This window comes from Electrophorus electricus, chromosome 7 (genome assembly GCF_013358815.1).
Source record: "Electrophorus electricus isolate fEleEle1 chromosome 7, fEleEle1.pri, whole genome shotgun sequence".
Lineage (NCBI taxonomy): Eukaryota > Metazoa > Chordata > Actinopteri > Gymnotiformes > Gymnotidae > Electrophorus > Electrophorus electricus.
Window position 1 is genome coordinate 22057265 of NC_049541.1, and position 21034 is coordinate 22078298.

The 21034-nt window shown below is 45.0% G+C and overlaps 1 protein-coding gene across 2 annotated transcripts in view; it reads right to left on the minus strand.

Annotated features, from left to right (window-relative positions):
- grm8a (glutamate receptor, metabotropic 8a) overlaps positions 1 to 21034 on the minus strand; it is a 159020-nt gene that overhangs the window by 51770 nt on the left and 86216 nt on the right. The window lies entirely within an intron of this gene.

Consider the following 21034-nt stretch of genomic DNA (forward strand, 5'->3'; position numbering starts at 1 on the left):
AATTTACACAAACAGTGTTTGACAGCCATATTGAGTTGGACAGAGCCATATTTCATGTTTGATTTACGCTATAATAGGAGGCCACACCCCCCCCCCCCACCCCCCACCCCCCGGGGCACTTTTACTCTGCTAGTGTCCTCCATTGCGATGAGTGATGGCCTCCTCCTCTCTGGAGCAGAACCTCTCACGGTTACGGTCCGTTTAACGAGCATCTGTGCCTGATTCAGCGCCCTGGCTCACAACATGGAATCAGGAAGCCCTCCTTCACACACTCTTCTGTCCTAACAACAAATAGTAATTAGCTCTAATTAATGTCCCGTTCAAGGGTAATCACCAATCTGTTACACTTGCCCCGCCCAGCCCCACCCCCCTCATTACATTTCTGTAGGGGCTTCTGTACAGTGCTGTGATGGCGGGGCTTGGGGGAGTCGTTTTTCCTCACGTTTAATATCATGTTCAAACACCCCGAGTGTGTACAACAGGCAGGTGATGGATACAAAGGTATTCATTTGATCATAGCAAGGATCCTAGAATGAAGCAGGAATGCCAGGGACGATTCGTGTTCACTAGACTGAAGTGGGAAAACCAGGGACGCTCCGTGTTCCCTAGACTGAAGTGGGAATGCCAACAATGCTCCGTGTTCACTAGACTAAAGCAGGAATGGCAGGGATGATTCATGTTCCGTAGATGGAAGTGGGAATGCCAGCGATGCTCCATGTTCCTTCATCGTTATCTGTTGTGTTGTCATTTTCCCTCACTGCCTCACGACTCCCTCAGGCTGTAAGGAGTCCAGACGAAGTGTTCCAAAATGAATCCTGCATGGAGAGCAGGTGGCCAGCCAGGCAAGTGCAGCTCTAGTGATGCTGTGCTGTCTAAACACAACATTGTTTTTCCATTCTGCTCTGATTGTTGAACTGGTTGTTTTTGGATGGTGCTTCTTTGGAAGCTGTGTGCAGCTCACGCCCCAGTTGCACGGCAGACCTCAGCATTGCAGCATGTTGCTGGGATGAACCTAAGAGGTTCTGACTGGAAGTGAGTGGCGTTGAGAGAACAGCCCCACCTGCTGGCCACTGATGGCACTGCCGACCATGGAGTGCTTATGAAGTGTCTGAGTGCAGGAGGACAGCTCCTTCCACACACATACCAAAGGCTAAACTGATCTAGGATCAGCCGTCTCACTTCTCACACTCACAACCATGTGACCATAAAATAATTTTGAGAATGAAGCATCAAGAGGGACTCAGCCCTGTGTACTCTGATCACAGGAACACACCCATGTCTGTTTTACCGTGTTCCTCCCAAAGAGGCTATAGTAAACAAGCCTGCCACGCCTCCTTCGGTCAGAGCCTTCCCCGCCCCCTACACTCTGAGTCTGCCCTGCCTCCAACACTTCCTGTGATACAAGCCTGCCCCGTCTCCTACATTCTGAGGCTGCCCCACCTCCTCAGGTCTGAACTTCATGCATGGAGAAGCAAACTGCGTGGCTCGTCTGATCCCATGCGATAATGAAACGATCCGTCATCTCCCTCGGTACCAGTGAGCACAACACTTTCTCCATTAATCTTTAATTATCACAGTGCTTTACGAATTGTGAATTATAAAGTCACATCCAGCCTCATGTACAAAGATCTGGCCAAGGCCCTGGCTGCTGGGTTTGTCAATATCAGTGAAGTGTCCCGATCTCAAAATGGTAACGGTTCATGTTGGGCAATTAACTTTCCTCGACTCATTCCTGAATAAAATTTATAAAATCATAATAATACAACAATCCTGTTCTTGTCTCTTCAACTGTGATACATTTTATCAACCAAACAGTCGGTATCCGGCCATCCAGAAGGGCTTGAACAGTGGAGTCTGCCTAGCGCAGCACCTTGGCGAGCCCTAAATCACAAAGCCAGGGGCTTTGTTCAGAGAAATGAATATCGTAAACATGCATTCTCATGTGAGCTATGAGACGTGTGCTTAATGGAGCCCACATTAACGTTGACGTGACAACGTGTGTTCCCAGCCGGTAATGGCACCAGACGCTGCACACAGTCAGCAGTGCAGCTGTTTACTGTGTCGCGGATCACACAACAGAGATCAACCCCCCTCTCCATCCCTCGGCACTGACTGCCGAGATTACACATTCTTAGTGGAATGAAAGGGGGAAGTGGTGAGGTGGCAATTAGATTTTTCCCAAAGTTCCAGTGCAGGATGGGCCTGCGTGGTGACATCATCAGGAAAATTTTCACCTGCCTAGAGGAACCACTCCAAATGCACCCAGCTACAGCGACGACGCGGGATTTCCCGACCTTGTTAAAGGGGCCAGCGGATCAGAGGAAACTAGCTGCAGGCTCTGGAGAGGGAGCCAAACAACGCAGCAACTCTGGATGATAAATCTCTTGTGAAGAGGGCAGGCTGACACAGATGGAAGCTTGTGGTTGATTGGTTGTTTTCCCAGTTGGTGAATACTTTTGCTCCGAGGAGACTGGGAGGCTAATTCTGATAAACAGACAGCAATGTGGTAGAGTTAAGCACAGCACACACACACTGGGAGTTTGTTTATTCAGTGCCACACTTACACCCCCCCCACACCCCCCCCCCCACACACACACTCCCAAAATGTTACAATTCAATGTGAATCCTCCTACACACACACTGAATGGCCGCGCCACATACAACATATTTTCTGCACTATACGGTTACATTACAAGTCACGATACTATTTAGAAAATGACAGTGTATGTAAATAAACTTCACAAAAGCCCCCAAATCGCACAGAGCCTCTGTCTGCACTACTCACCCAGCGGTGGGACGTGTGCGTCTCCTGGTTCAGGACCACGCTGCCGTCAAACAATAACACTACCCACTACTCACAGTGATTACATCAGTGCTACTCTGGAAACTGACCTATTCAACAAAAGATGAGGTCAAGTGCTCCAGTTTCAATATTTCCTGAGGGTCCTACAGATTGTTCCCTCATTCCTACAGTCTAGACTCTCAGACCTACAGACTGTGCCCTCATTCTTCTTATTCCTACAATCTGTCCCCTCAGTGTACAACAGCCAGCAGGGATTCAGTGGCTGGCCATTCAGAAATGTGACATCCCTGCTACGCCCTGAGTTTGAGGGTCTTCAGCTCCTGCTTACGTCAGCGTGTCTCTGAGACGAGGTGCTGAGCAGATGAGGTGAGGCTCTGAAAGGAGACCCGTCACCATGGCTACTGTTCCAAGGACAGCTTGACCTGAACAGCAACCAGCATCGCCATCGATAGCACCGATCAATCCGGCGTGACTTCTCAGGGGAAACTGAAGGTGGCTATCAGGTGACACAGGGACAAGGCCTGGTGAAAGGATGATGGATGGGGGGGGGGGTTAAAACAGCTCCCACCAGTCTGAAGGTCACAGTCCAGCTCTCCATCCAAGGATGGAAGCCTTTCTCCTGCACGAGAGATGGCCGTAGTCTGTTTTTCTGTGTGATGGGTTTACCAGCAAGGAAGTTGAAGTGATTTGTTCTGTGTGAAGGTCTGAATTCTTCTCATCTTCCCCTACGGCTCACAAAAGACAACGAAAAACGTAATGTTGTAACAAAAAAATGGAGGCTTCCCCACGTGAATGCTTTTCACATCCCATGTCAGAGGTTGGCACTGCCTGTGCTAAACACTGAGAGGAACCCTGAATGCTTTTCACCTCGCAGTGATCTGTCACTTTAAACTAATTCTCAGCATGCCATAGGGCAGAGCTGGGATTGAGTTAATTAACAGTGAAATGCCTGTGGAAGTGACTGTGTGCACTTTGAGATGAGCGTCGTGTGATTAGAGCTACTCGAGTGACATCTCAGACTTAACAAACGCAGCAGAAGACGTTGAGGAGGCACTAAGCCTCCTGATTTGCTCTTAGCAACATTCGCAGTGTGTGGAGACATCCGCACCATCCAGGAAAGCAGGACGTTCAAATGGTCCAGAGCAGCTGGTCCTGAATCGGTCACCAAACCCTCCACAGGTGTGGATATGGGAATGATGATGCAGCGGGTGGATATGAGCAGACGTGCCCGCCTGCCAAACACCTCAGGGCCACAGGACCCCCCCTGCAGAACACACCCCCTGGAGGCAGCAAACGGGCAGCACTGACATAATGCTTCCATAGCAATGTAGAAATATCACTCTGTCCTTCAGCCATGTTATGATCCATGTTATGATGCAGCTCCATTATGAAAAAAGGCACTCTGACGCTGCCTCACGCAGCCTCGCGCCGCCTCACGCAACACGACTCTGAGCCAGCACACAGAATAACAGCTGCTTTTTTTCTGACACCAGATAAGATCACGGTGGCTTCCGCAAACACGCTATGATGGAATGTTTTCATGAAATTATTCCTGCAGTTGACGTTGAACTCCTCTCTCTCTCTCTCTCTCTCTCTCTCTCTCTCTGTTTTTATCTCCCTGTCTCTCAAATCTCTCTCTCTGTCTCTCTCTCTTTCTCGCGCTTTCATAAAATGTTTACCAATGTTCAGTATGCTAATTTTTTTTCTTTTTCTTTTTCTTTTGGCTGGCAATATTGATATACATTTTGCAATGCTGTGCAGTTCAAATATTGACATTTTCACATTTTGTAATTGCCGTCTGCATCCATCAGGTGGGGTTCAGATGACGGTGGTGGTCAGTGGGTGTCACAGAGGTGGAGGATGGTGCCGTCTACTAAAGGATCATCTGCTGCTTCAAAGGTCAAATAGGTCAAACTGGACCAAGCGGAACTACAGATCACTCGATATTGGATATAAACCTAACCCTAACCTTAATAACACTAACCCTAATAACCCTAACCCTAAGCCTAACCCTAACCCTAACCCTAACCCTAACCCTAACCATAACCCTAAGCCTAACCCTAACCCTAACCCTAACCCTAACCCTAACCCAGCCTGAAATTAGGTGTCTGCGGTAAAGCAAACAGAAAGATGGCCATTTGGGGTAATATCTGGCGAATGTTAATTAACACCTAGAGCTCCATCGTAAGAGCCAAGTACGCAGAGAGTGGAAAATACTGCTGCAGTGGGAAGTGATCTGAGGAAAGCAGAGACAGATTTAAGGTAATGATTCCAGCAGATGGTAATTTTCTTCCAAATGGTAATATAGCAACAGTTCACATATCACATCTCAGTGTAGTAGTATAGTGCAATTTTACAGTATAGTATTGTGGTGTATTATACTGTAATATAACAGTGCAGTATTACAGTGTAGTATTGTGGTGTGTTATATTGTAATATAACAGTGTAGTGTTACAGTGTAGTATTGTGGTGGGTTATACTGTAATATAACAGTGTAGTGTTACAGTGTAGTATTGTGGTGGGTTATACTGTAATATAACAGTGCAATATTACAGTATAGTATTGTGGTGGGTTATACTGTAATATAACAGTGCAGTATTACAGTGTAGTATTGTGGTGTGTTATATTGTAATATAACAGTGTAGTGTTACAGTGTAGTATTGTGGTGTGTTATACTGTAATATAACAGCGTAGTGTTGCAGTGTAGTGTTGTGGTGTGTTATACTGTAATATAACAGTGTAGTATTACAGTGTAGTATTGTGGTGTGTTATATTGTAAGATAACAGTGTAGTGTTACAGTGTAGTATTGTGGTGTGTTATATTGTAAGATAACAGTGTAGTGTTACAGTGTAGTATTGGTGTGTAGTGGTGCAGGAATGCTGCCTGTCTCCTGAGCTCCCTTGACAGATGTGACCTCTAACAGGTGTAACCCTGATCCTCTGCAGCCTCCTCAGGTCAGAGGTCAGGGCAGAAGGTCATGGTGGATGGGCCCTAGAGAAAGCCCCGCCCATAAGACATCATGGATGATGGACGATATTAATGCCAGCATCCATTTTTTATATGTGTGTGTGTGTGTGTGTATGTTCAATTTACCCCCTATTTTGCGGTCCAAATGTTCCCACAGTGATCGAAATATGCAACATACATAAAAAATACATATAAATACATATTCAAGACATTTGCCTTTACAAAGCTTATATGTAGGGTCAGGATCAATAAGCATCACTGTCTCTGTGAACTAGACTCCATGAACACTTCTACCCTCAGTAAACATCACTGTCTGCCCACTTTCAGTGGACTCTCATATCTAGAGGGAAATGACCTGCAGAGTGAAATATGATGCTGGAGTATAGCAGTGTAGCACTACAGTTTAGGGTTATAGTCTTACACTAGTAATACAGCATTAGGAAGTCAGCAAGTCCTTACTAATCCACTCATATCACTGCACTGTCCATGTTCACTGCACTGTTCACTGTACTGTTTACGTTTGCTGCACTGTTCACATTCACTCTACTCTCCACATTCACTGCACAGTCCTCGTTCACTGCACTATCCACGTTCACTGGCTGTTTGCTGAATCTAAAAGCTACTGAGGCTCAATTACCAGAATTCTTCATTCTGGATGAACTGAGTGAAAGCGACGGCACAGTGCAGCAAAACACGCACAAGGTGAATTCCAGGATTTTTGCCTTAATAGGGTCAGATGCCACGAACCCCAGACTGCTGGGAACCAAATGCCTTGCACTCAGCTGCTGTCTACTGCTGCATGAATGTTCTCTGGGGAAAGACGTGGCAACTTCAGACTCATGCCAGGCAACCAAATGTAGACTCTGTAAAATCCCTCAAAAAATGATGCTGAGTGTGGATTGATACGCAATGTGGATTAATACAAGGTGTGGATTAATACAAGGTGTGGATTGCTTTGGTTCTCGGCAGACAGGGAGGTTTGTCTGAAGGCACAGCCTACAGTGTCTCTCACCCTGGACATGTCAGACAGACACGTAAAACATCCCTGCTGGCTCCTCAAATACCGATGCACAGAAAAGAAGCCACTTGAGTTGTGATTGATATTTGATTGATCTTTTAAATTATAAAAAAAAAAACAATCTGCAAGCAACTGTTGTAAAATGGAATTACTTGCGAACATAATTCTATTAAAACTAGTCTGCACTGGTTTGTGTGAAAGAGCTACCATACATTTGCCCATCAAACTCTTCCCCCTTTACTTCAGTATTATAGAGGCAATATCTGCTGTTGGAGTCATTTGTAATAGGTTAGAGAATAGATCTCATTATAAGGCAGGATCAGGGCTGTCTTAGTGACAATGCCTGCCTCCCAAATGCCGTAGCTCAGCTTAACAGCTATACTAGCACTTTTCCACAATTAGCATATTAATTTGTCTGCCAGTCTGTTTTCTACAATGCTGGACATCTTACTCACAGCTGTATTCCACAGACTAAACCACATGGCCGCATATCTCCTGTAGAAAGGGTTCTTTCAGCCGTTCCTGGGTTTGAACAGCATGGACCTTAAAGAGTGAATGGGCTGGCCATGCAAAAATTCCCTTTCATGAAGTTACATTTAGCACCAAGAACACTGTGATAACACTCCTGTGATAACACTCGTGATAACACTCCTGTGATAACACTCGTGATAACACTCCTGTGATAACACTCCTATGATAACACTCCTAGCACAATGAAACAAAACTCCAGGGGCAAACACACAAGCACATCGTATTATCCAAAGTGTACGGGACTCTAGAAGGACGCCATAGGATGAGAACCTGCCCACACTAACAGAACAGACACCTCATTAAAGGATTAGACAACTCAAAGGAATTCTGAATGTCAGGCTGAATGATCCGGCTTCGGGAAAAAATACCAGGAAGACGTTAGCTGTGACGGATGAGTTGAGATGCCTTTATTGTAACTCAGAATCCTTACACTTAAAGGCACTGAGCAGCTTATCAGCAGCCTGTCACCACTGTATTCTCTCTTTGGCTGTTAAACATCAAAAGACAGATTCAGTAAAATTCAGAATTCCAGCTTTAGTTTCTGAGCAAACAAGCATTTGTAAAATACAGATGATTTCATACTTAGGTAACAATCGAAAACAAACCGTGTACCTGGTGTGTGTCAAAGTGTTTCGGGTTCTTTGTTTGTTTCTTTTCTGTGTGTTCCATGTGTGTGGTGATTTCTGTGTCCCTCCCTTTCACCGGGTGTCACAGCGCCAGGTGTCAGGTGTCTCTCGTTTGCCTGCCATTCTATATTTATTTGACATTATATCTGAGAACATATCTGATAATATATCTGAAAACATATATGAGAACATATCTGAGAATATGTTTGGTATTTTTCCAGAAGGGAAGAGATTAAATTATAGTGGAAACTCCTGTATGAAAGCCTTGTGTCATCCCATAACCCAGGTGTAACGGACCAGACGGGAAGAGCGGGGCAGTAACGCTTCATTAGGGATGCAGGAGGCGTGAGAGCACTGCTGAGTACAGCCAGTTACCCTCTCATGATTACACACACACATACACACACACACGCACATACACACACACACACCCATACACACACACACACACACACACACAACCATACACACCCATACACACACACACATATACACACACACAGATGCGCGCACACACACACACACACACACACACACACACACACAGACACACACATACACAGATGCGCACACACACACACACACACACACACACACACACACACACACACACACACACACACAGACACACAGACACACACATACACACACACACGCACATACACACACACACACACACACACACACACAGACACACAGACACACACATACACACACACACGCACATACACACACACACACCCATACACACACACACACACACAGATGCGCGCGCACACACACACACACACACACACACACACACACAGACACACACATACACAGATGCGCGCACACACACACACACACACACACACACATACACAGATGCGCACACACACACACACACACACACACACACACACACCCATACACAACCATACACACACACACACACACACACACACCCATACACAACCATACACACACACACATACACGCATGCTCCTGGCAACTCCGGTCAGTAACCCGGTAACACTGCCTTGCTTTGCTAATCTCCTCTTTGCAGGGTTTGACTGTGTCTTATTGTGGTCAACACCACTGACTGAGAATGTGGGGAAAACGTTTAAGACTCTCTTGTAAACTCTCTGAGTAGTCTACCCACCTCAGCCTTGTCAAGGCACTTCTATGGAGTGTCCTTGACCCCTGACAAGGAACTCCAGTATCATCTGACTGCCAAGTAGGACGTGGACAGTCGTCCCAGGAAAGAGAGAGTGTAATCTGCAGGAACCAGGACAGAGTAGACGGAAATACCCCCCCACCACCACACACACACACACACACACACACACACACACACACAGCGTCTCCAGAGGACCTCAGCACTGTTAGCAATCTACTCAGCTCTGACTGCAGGAGTTAATGAGGAACCTCGAACAAGAGGCAAAGTAGAAACGAACAAAGACAAAGAAAAAAAAGAAAACAGTGTAAAAAAATTGTGCACCAAAAACACATCGATAGCAGCACCGCAGCCAGCAAACGGAGGAGACAGCGCCTCCAACCTGGAGCTGCTGCGCAGGCTGGGAGAGGCTCACAGCCTTAACTGGTTTACAGCTAGTCTGTGAGGGACTGGTGGGTTTCATCGTCCAGAGGGAATCACAAGTCATGGGAAAGCGATACATTTAAAACTACACGGCTCTCGGCCGTGTGCCAGCAATCTGACAACGTAAGAAGCTGCTTATTGGATAATGATAATTGTTTTGTTGTGTCAGTGACTGATTGCTCATCTCAGCATCATAAATTACAGCCATAAACGCACACCGGTTGCATTAAAAGACATTTAGATCGTCGGGTGCAGTTTATATACCAAATCCTGTAGCTGTTTTCCTTAGCATAAAATGCCATAGTAGCTTGAGAAAAAAGCAATCAAATTCTGATTTATTTTAGTTAGTTACTGTGTTATTTTAAATTAGATACTGGGTTATTTATTTTAAATAATCAGGTAATATGACTGTAGAATCACATTACAATGAGGTGAATGGGTTTCTAGATGAGTGAAGCTGGTTTTTGTCTCGTAGGCGCCGGAGGCCGAACCAGAGGAGGTTTGCTCATCGGAGCAGATTCAACAGTTCTTCATTCTGACTAACAAGCCCCCGGCTAACGGAGCACGAATTATTGCTGAAACATGGTCCGCATTCTTGTGACGCCCTACCAATGATGTAACCTGTATTAAGATCCCTCGCTGAGCTTTGTCGTGCACAGTGATGTCCTCGGTGTTAAAGGCACTGAGAATTACACCTGCTCAGTTCCCTGAAAGGCAGCTTCTCATAGGCTCAGAGATCCAAAACAAACCGAAAATGGTTAGGTCTGGATGAACTGGCGGCTCTGAGCGTGCAGTACCAGTGGGGCTACGTATGACAGCCTTCGTCACACGGGAGGCCAGTGTGGGTTTAGATGTGACAGGATTAAATGTGAGCATGGGGGAGTGAGGGGTGAGGGGTGGGGGCGGGGGGTGGGGGGCAGGGATGCCAGACGTCACTGCTGGAGTTGTCGTGGGATTAATTCAGTGATATACAGATGAAGAAGGGAGATGCTGTCCCCATGCCCCTTGTGAAGAGCTTGGCCCTGTGTGAAACTCTAATGATCTGGCACCGGACATTTGACATCTTGTGTATAATTAAAATGAATCACTCAAACATCTGGCTGATGGAATCGAACTAAGAGGTCCCACGGGAGAGGCAGAGAAAAACACCTGCACAGGGATGGAGGGGCTTTGGTCAGGACCCATGTCCTCTGGCAGGGTCTGAGACAGTTAACCTGTCACATAAGGGAAGGAGTGAAACATGAAGGTGAGGTCAGAGACTATTTGAATAGATCGTTCTCTGGCTCCCATCAGATGAAAAGGCACCTAGAATGTCTATAGGCACCTAGAATAGCTATAATACATAGAATATCTATGGTACCTAAAATATCTCTGATACCTATCTCTAAAGCAGCTAAGCTCAGTGGTTAAGGTTGCTGTCTCGTAATCGGAAGGTTGCTGGTTCAAGTCCCACCCCCACCAAAAAGCCACTGTTGGGCCCCTAACCAAGGCCCTTAACCCTCAAGTTGTACTCAGTTATACTTGTAAGTCACTTTGGATAAAAGTGTTAGTGCAATGTTGTAAATGTAGAACATCTATGGTACCTAGCTGCTTCCACTGTTGTTTGATATCATCCTGGATGATGGTATGAGTAGCAGAGACCTCAGTGTTCATTATTCTGTAGACCAACCGCACCCATACATGCTGTCCTGTGTTGTCAGTGATCTGCCAGCAAAGCCTGTTTTCCCACATTAATGGGAGGACATTGAAAATTCTGCCAGCACTTCACAAACCCTTGATTGGCAATTTTGGTCTGCTTAACTGTCCCAGGCAAACAGGTGTTCATGAAGCTGCATCCCATACCCACACTACTGTCTCCCAGCCAGCTGGCTTGTTGATATGTATAGCCCCAGCACAGGCACCCAGCTGGATGGGAGCCACGCCCTCCTACTCCACCCATCTGGCTGGGAGCCACGCCCTCCTACTCCACCCATCTGGCTGGGAGCCACGCCCTCTTACTCCACCCGTCTGGCTGGGAGCCTTGCCCTCCTGCTCCACCCAGGGCTTGAGAACACAGGATGCTTTTAGATCCCAGCTGCAGTTCCCACAAGGTTTAACGTCACTTCTGCCAAAGGAAGGCAGCCCCTCCGTAGCCGCCCCCCCCCCCCCCCCAACCTGCCCTTTAATCCCCTGCACATGGTGGGAGGGAGAGGGATTTCCACAGACCCTGAACACATCCAGAATGCAAATCCGGCTCCCCTCATGAATATGTAGAGGAGTGAAGCAGGGAGATCTGCTTTAAATAATCCCTCTTTCACCCTGAAACACACACAGGACTTGGAGTTTGGAGACCCTCCATCATGCCGGGAAACCCTGGGTGCCATCACACAAACACCCAACAGGCTCCCCGGAGAAATCTCTTTCAATAAATCAGAGAAAAACCACGTCAGGCTTACAGACTCTCTGTGGGGTCACTGTGCTCTAAGACATGCACCTGTGAGCCTCTAATTTTTCCCGTCATCTCTGTTATCTTATGTAAAACTAACACACACACACATACACACACACACTTCAGGCATAATAATGGCTGTGGCTTCCCTCACAGACAGCTGGGTGGGAACAGGACCCAGGCTGCCAGGGCACTAACGACAGGATCAGGCCTCACGAGACCAGTGAAGGAACATGCCAGAGCAATAACACACCAATAACGGATGAAACACTGCTTTTCCATCTCTCTCTATTTGTGTCGCCGTTTTTCATTAATTGCGCGATGCAGGCCACACCACAGCCCTCTTTCTCTATTTGGCCTGAATGTAGTAAATGAATGTAATTTAATAGACTGCTCTAATCACCTCCATCATTTTAATGTAGTCACTAATGGAAACAAGCTTTGGTCAATGCCTTGTGTATGATTCATCCTCACACATTTCATTTATCCTGCTCTGTCTCTCTCTCTCTCGCACACACAACATCATCTTTCTCTCTTTCACCATCACTATCTATCCCCCTCTCTCACCTCTTCCTCTGTCCATCACTCTCTTTCTCCTCTCTCTTCTCTTTCCCCCTGTCTTTAACTCTCTTTGTCTTTCACCCTCTCTGTCGCTCTTCTTAAATGATATGTGTTATTACACTACAAACCCTACCTGCTGCACACACACACACACACACACACACACACACACAGCCCAGGGAGCTTTGCCTTTAACCTGTTTATTTTATTTAAACCTTGCCTGCTGATATTCTCAGACCAGGGCTTTGCATATCACTGCATAGTACCATCCGGCCTGTTTGATTTGCATAGTGGCAAAGGTTGCTAAGGTGTTTTCCTAAACTGACTATCCTGCCGGTATTGTTTTAATGGGTCCACAGACCGGGAGGCTGTTGGTATAAATTGCCCTCGTCCCAGCTGTGGCTCCCAGCTCTCTCTTTCCTTCAAACAGAGCTTCTGTAGGATGATTCATTCGTATAATCAGCTCTTTTCTGTGGCCACTGCGGTGAGCTCATTACGACTCATGAACGTGCTTCTCTCCAGCAGAAAGACTTTTACCATGAAGGCCAATCAAATCCCGTGGGCCCGGACTCAGTCAGACAATTAGCAGCCCTGCAGAACAGTCCAGAGGCACAGGGAGCACCAGAGAGAACTGCTAGCAAGCAGCAATATTCACGAAGGAGTGACTGGTGATTAGCTAGGATACAACATCAATAACAGACCATCTCTGATATCATGTTCTTGCTTGGAGCTCTGCGGTGCTCTGGGGTCTCTGGGGTGCTCTGGGGTCTAAGGGGTCTCTGGGGTGCTCTGTGGTCTCTGGGGTCTCTGAGGTGCTCTGGGGTCTCTGCGGTGCTCTGGGGTCTCTGCAGAGCTCTGGGGTTTCTGCAGAGCTGTGAGGTTTCTGGGGTCTCTGCAGAGCTCTGGGGTGCTCTGGGGCCTCTGGGGTGCTCTAGAGTCTCTGGGGTCTCTGCGGTGCTCTGGGGTCTCTGGGGTCTCTGCGGTGCTCTGGGGTCTCTGGGGTGCTCAGCAGTAAAAAAAAAAGCAACAGGCGAAACATACGACATACGACTGTCATGTCCTGTTACATTCATCAAACTGAAAGGTGTAGTAACGTATCTGAATTTTATATATATATATATATATATATATATATATATATATATATATATATATATATATATATATATCTCCAAGGACCCTCACAAAGCCATCATCACTGACCAGTCATTAATTATGAATATTCATTTTCAGTAACACATTTATTATATGTACAGAAACCAAGTGCAGAGCACTTACTGACATTCTTTCCAATGGCATCTGTTTAGTAGCCGACATTTCCACCCAAATCCCTCTTCTGTTTAGAAGCCACGTTGTTAATTTGCAGGCAAATCTGTCCATCATGGCACTTGTTCAAGCCAGGCATGTTCCACGAGCTGCTGCTACCGTTCACGCCATGTTTTTCTGCATAATTAATTGCTTAGTGCATATTTTGCCAGAGAAGCCTGCAAGCCTGCGTCTCCAGCCCTCGCTTTCCCAATGCTGCATTTTTCCCCATCACTTGTTTATGTTATTTTCCTAATACTGGTTTACTGCAGTTTTCCCAATGCTCTATTACTACAGTCTTTTAACATGTTTTTCTAAAGTTCAGCATGTGTTGACTGCTACATGCGTCTGTGTCGGGTGGTAGGGGTGTCTTCGAGAGGGTCTGTGTAATAGACTTTTATTTGATCCTACACTTTAAGGAACTCTCACAAGACTGCGACAGGTGGCTGGTATTACCGACTTTAAATGCAACTGCGGGCAATTACACACAATTTCATGGAACTTCTAGCATGGATACTTTAAAAATGTCACGCACTAAATGCAGCAAAATCATCAAAAAACAACTTATAAACTTTTCCGACTATTCAGTTACTTTCACTAACTGCCTCTCATGCCAAATATGTATCTATCTGATCTCTGTTTTCATCTCCTATAAACTTCAAAGACATCCAATCTGTAACAGTGAGAAAAATCTCACCTACTCTCCACGGTTGCTACAATCTCACCTACTCTCCATGGTCTCTAAAATTTCACCTACTCTCCAGTCTCTAAAATCTCATCTACTCTCTATAGTCTCTAAAATCTCACCTACTCTCCACAGTCTCTACAATCTCACCTACTCTCCACAGTCTCTAAAATCTCATCTACTCTCTATAGTCTCTACAATCTCACCTACTCTCCACAGTCTCTAAAATCTCACCTACTCTCCACAGTCTCTACAATCTCACCTACTCTCCACAGTCTCTACACTCTCAGACAGTGGTGAGAGGAAGTGTACTCTGTAACTGCCATTCTGTCAACCAGAAAGCTGACTTCATCTCAGTTCTAGTATCTTTTTACAACCTCCACTTTCTAGCAGTGACTGAGGCTTGGATCACTCCTGAGACACTTCAGCAGCAGCTGTTCTGTCTTCTGCCTGTTCCTCCTCGTTCTCTCCATGGCAGGATGGTTGTGGTGGAGGCGCAGGTCTGCTTCTCTCTGGCATTTCACACTCATCTGTCCCATTTCACCATTTCATCATTTGAATTCCATGCTGAAAGTGTATCCTTCCCCACTAAACTTCACATTATGGTAGTCTACCACCCCCTCTAGTCCTCTAAGTAAGTTCACAGAAGAACTGGATGTCCTTCTGAGTTCTTTCCCATCTGACAGGACTCCTCTCACTCTCCTAGGAGACTTCAACTTCCCTTCAGACAAATTGGAATCCTTACATCTCATTGTTGTGTTATTATCGTTTGACCTGACCTTCAATCATTCTACTCTGATGCAGAGAGCAGGCGTGCTGCTCTGCTCTCCACCAGGCCGGCCTCAGCTCTTAACTTGAAAATAACTCCCTCCTCTATTCAGATCATCAGATCTGTTTCATTCACAATCTCCCTCCCTGCCATCTCAATAACCACACGCATACACTCTCCTTCTCCATGTGGCATCCACTCTATCCCTCCTCCATCCCCAGTGCCCAAAATCCCACCTTCCCCTGAATCGTTTTTTTCTGTAGTTCAGAAATCTGCTGCTAACAAGTTCTTTCTTTCCTCGTCAATAATCAGACTCTGCGCTGCCTACTCAAGGCAAACCAAATCTCCACCCTTACTCTGTGACTGAGGCGCCTTGTAGCAACCACAGAAAACGGCTGAGAAAAACTGGAGAAAGATGCTCTTTATCATGTGTGCTCCTCTGAAAATGTTCCAGGTTCCTCTCACAATTGCTGCAAAGTCAGCTTTCTAAAGAAAAACACTGTGACCCTCCAGTATGGACAAATGCGAGGTCCACGCATCCTCTCTTCCTTCCTCAAACTCCCGCCTTCATTCCTGAGGAGGAGAAAGCTCACATGCTCCCCATTCCTTACTCTACATCCCCTTCTAGCCCTTATCTTCCTCCCTCCAACTCCAGAACACGTTCTACAGCACCTTCTGTCTAGTAACTCTACTCCTGTCCCTCCACCTCCCTTCCACAGTCCTCTAGGACCTTTGCACCTTCACCAAAGCCGTCATAAATGGCTCTGTAACATCCAGTCATGTTCCAGCCACCACCATGACTTCCAGGGTTACAGTCATTCTGCAAAAAAGCACCCTTGACCTTCCAGTGTCAGAAGCTACTGACCAGTATCTAACTTTATTTGCTAAAAGTCTAAGACTTGTATATTATTAGCTGTGTCTTTTCCTCAGTCAGGATGGACTCCATGATCCCAGCCAGTCTGGCTTCACACTAGCATCTTGTCCAGAAACGTCCCTCACTGCAGATACTGAGAAGCTTCACGGTGCCAGATCGGCCCGGCTGCCCTCAGTACTGCCTGCTGCCTGCTGCCATTGTGTCAAGCACAATATTCTTCTATCATTTCTCACTAATCTTGCTCGTGCTCAGCACTGACGTGACCTTCATCCCACTAAGAAGGGCATTCATATCATGTGGCACAAAGAATCTGCTCCTTCATATGTTTTGGGAAGACTGTCAACAAAATTTTGTTAAACTCATTACACTCATACTTTTCATTATTCTCACTCTTTGGGCTTCCCATAGGGGTCCCACAAGGATCAGTGCTTGGACCTCTTCAACAGTGGTGTCTGCTACCACTGCCATGCAGATGACAATCATCTCCTTGTCTCATTTCCTCCTTTAGATACCAACATCTAAACATCTAAATCCCAGTCTAATATCTCATGGAAGGCTGACTATCATTAAAACTAAATCACAGCAGGATGGATCTAGTCATTTGCTGAGAGAATTCCCTAATGTGAAAAAACATGACATCTCGAAGTGGTCCTGGACAAGCCATCACCATTTTTATCTCTAGTGTGACCCACATATGCTGGTCTCTGTTTTACATCAGAAGGATTTGGCTAATTCTTTCCAGGGAAGCCACTCAGTGCTTGTCCGGTCACTCATGCTCTTAGGACTGGGTGACTACAGCTCACTGCAGGCAGGCCATGCACACACCACACGGCGCTTACAGCTAATCCAGAATACAACTGTACAATAATATTCAGTCTACCCAAATTCACCAACATCACTCCACTGCTGGGTTCCTTCCACTGGATTCCTGTAGTCAACCACATCAGATCTGAAACCCTGACTCCAGCCTACAAAACCACATGACTCAAAACTCTGTGGTAAACTAGCGCCCACTACTGCACAGGTGGCAGAGCATCATCATTTGCTGTCTTAAGTCATTTGCTTAAAGCCTAAACTAAAGACCTGTATTTTCACAAAGCACCTGGACCATCCCTGGATGCTCCAAGGCCCCCGATTAATTACTAGCTAATTTATCATTTCTGCACTAATTTCTTTAGAATTTCTCCTGTGATTTATGAGCATTTTCTCTGAAAAACATTTGAGTTGAATGCCAGCATTAGGATTTGGCTTAATGTACTGTTTAGGCCTCATGTATAACATGGCATGCTTGGCTGTGGCTCTGGACACATGCATATGCTAAATATTGTAAAATAAAACATGTTACATCTTCATCAGTACTCATTATATCATCATACAAGCAATTTTCTGTACTGATCTCTGTACTGAATACTCAGAACAAGAAACCATGTATGTTGAACATTGTACTTATTTAAACTCAATTTTAAAATTCAAGGTCAATCATTTTGCAAAACCTTCCACATAATTCCATATGATTCTTCATTATTAAATATTAGCCAAGTTTAAATGGGAACCATTTTTGATTTTTGATATTATAGAAGGCTTGAGATGTAATAAAGCTCAACAAGTACTGTACAATGAAGGGACACATAACTGTGCTTATTTTGTTGTTTGGATATTCATATTCTACCAAACAGAAAGATCACTTTTCCTCCAGAAGTGTGGCAGTTTTCCACCAACCCCCATGCAGCCATGGGTCATGTGATCTAACGGAATGCTCTTTTGGTGCACAAAATCAAAACTAGAAAATAAATCTAATTAAGGAACATAAATGCCACAGGAAATCAAAAGATGGATGAGAAATCTAGGTCGTTTAATCAGGTTATGCTAATGCCAATTTCAGCCTTAATTCAGCTAAGATTATCTGATTACAGTTTATCTCATTTGGATGCACACTGTGACTGAATGAATATACCAAGTAATCAATTGCTATAAACACATTTATATTTCTGAAACACAATTTGCAGTTCTTGTACACTCATTTTGAAAAACTCTCAGGACAATAGCCCAGTTCTTCAGTTCTCAGTGTGACAGCACCTGTCTGCTTCAATTATCAGACATCAATCACAACTCAGTGATGAAATGCACAAAAACGCACACCACACCTAAGTGTGCATGCCGCAAACTGAAGAGCAGCTAGAAACATGCTTCTTAGTCTCCTCAGAACCGATAGCTAAGGACAACGCCACGTTTAGACTAAGACAACACTGACCCTTAACACTTTTACCACGAGTTCTGATAAGTCTCTGCTCACTAGTCAGCTGAAAGTGTGATGAGTTAAATAGTTAATAAGATAGTTATTAGTTAATAATAATAGTTAATAAGGTGCACATGTCCGAAACAGGAAATTACATTCATCAGTGAATTGCATATGTTGTTTATATTCAAACAGTTACTGAATTACTTCAGTTACAAATCCATATGTGCAATAATGATTAAACTGACAGTTTTTTGGTTTCTATATTTTATAAACAAAAGCTAGCAGTAGTAGTAGTTTCATTTTTGATGTTATGCTCACAAACACCCGTCTCAGCAGCACCAGATCACAGAAGTTTGATCCTACAAAAACGTCAAACATTGTCAGTAAAACTTCTGTGTGCTCTACACGAGTTGACTTTCTCCACATCATCACTGTCCCCTGCAACACAACAGTTCTCCTGGAATTCCAAACAAGACCACAGCCCTTCTGAAGTTCCAATTCCACACACACACACACACACATACACACACACACACACACACACACACACACACACACCTACACACACACACACACACACACACACACACACACACACACAACCAGTCCTTCTGGAATTAAGCATAACACTGCATGATTCTGTACTGCCAGAGAGAGCAGAGTAGTAGTTCAGTGTATTTGATCTCTGTGTCTGGTATGAAACATGCACAATCATCAAAACAAATTCCTTGTACATCTAAAGTACCAGGCAAATAAAAGAGACACTGATTCAGATTCTGATATTTGGATTCGGATATTTGGATTCTGATATGCCCATTCTTCAGTCAATTTAGGCAACCTGGAGTTTCAACACATAAGTGAAACCTAGCTCATGTCAGGAGTCATGTGGCACCTTGGTGCACTGACATCACCATGTTTCCGAGCTGCATTCTGGCCAGAGCAGAGAGACGTTCTGATGTGGAAAAGGAAATCTGACCATTTCTACATAAATAATTCCACAGCTCTCAGTGGGTTTTTTTCTTATTGATGTTATACTGCACATGACTGCACTGTACTGCATACTGTAAGAACAAAAACCTCTCTAATAAGAAAACAACACTCTGCAATCTCCCAGACTAAACACCTCTCTGTTAGGTAGTGTTTACTCTGTACTTACAGTCCTAGACTAAACACCTCTCTGTTAGGTAGTGTTTACTCTGTACTTACTGTCCCAGACTAAACACCTCTCTGTTAGGTAGTGTTTACTCTGTACTTACTGTCCTAGACTAAACACCTCTCTGTTAGGTAGTGTTTACTCTGTACTTACTGTCTTAGACTAAACACCTCTCTGTTAGGTAGTGTTTACTCTGTACTTACAGTCCTAGACTAAACACCTCTCTGTTAGGTAGTGTTTACTCTGTACTTACTGTCCCAGACTAAACACCTCTCTGTTAGGTAGTGTTTACTCTGTACGTACTGTCCTAGACTAAACACCTGTCTGTTAGGTAGTGTTTACTCTGTACTTACTGTCCCAGACTAAACACCTCTCTGTTAGGTAGTGTTTACTCTGTACTTACTGTCCTAGACTAAACACCTCTCTGTTAGGTAGTGTTTACTCTGTACTTACTGTCTTAGACTAAACACCTCTCTGTTAGGTACATACAATGATATACAGGTATATATTACATTATACTGAATACTATGTTATACTACTACATATATTGCATTACCATATACTACATGCTACTGCACTATAGAGCATCTCACTGATATGTCATGTGTTCTATGGCATATTACTGTATTTTTTCTCCCATGTGATTTGCACTGAATTGTTTGTTTTTTGTGTGGTTTGTGGGTTTTTTATTTAGCTAATAGTGAGTGTTTCATTGCGTATTTATGGTTTTGTGATATTTGATACAGATTTTGTAGATAAGCATGTCCATTTGGGAAAGAACTGTGCCATGCTTACAGTAACTGGAGTCTACAGAGTCTATTATTATAGCATTTCTGAACACAATTGGACTGAATGTGTCATTACTATTAACACATAAACTACCTGGTTCTGACCCGACAGTCTCACAGGTACAATCACTTATAGCAGAGAGTTGTTTTCCAGAGTAAATAAAGCAGGTCAGTTGTGTTCAGCTGTCATTAAATAAATGTAGCAAGAGTGAGAGGCAGCAGGAGTGAGAGTAGGAGTGAGAGCAGGAGTGAGAGGCAGCAGGAGTGAAAGCAGGAGTGAGAGCAGGAGTGAGAGGCAGCAGGAGTTGAGGCAGCAGGAGTGAGAGCAGGACTGAGAGCAGGAGTGAGAGGCAGCAGGAGTGAGAGCAGGAGTGAGAGGCAGCAGGAGTTGATGGCAGCAGGAGTGAGAGCAGGACTGAGAGCAGGAGTGAGAGGCAGCAAGAGTAAGAACAGGAGTGAGAGCAGGAGTGAGAGGCAGCAGGAGTGAAAGCAGGAGTGAGCGCAGGAGTGATAGGCAGTAGGAGTGAGAGGCAACAGGAGTGAGAGGCACCAAGAGTGAGAGGTAGCAGGAGTGAACTAACCCTGACCCGCACAGAGCAGGAACCACCTGAACCTTTAGAACATGTGTCTGAGTGATGGGTTTGTGTGGCGAGTTCAGAGCAGACCAGTGGTTACAGCTCCCATCATCAGAACAACATGGTTAC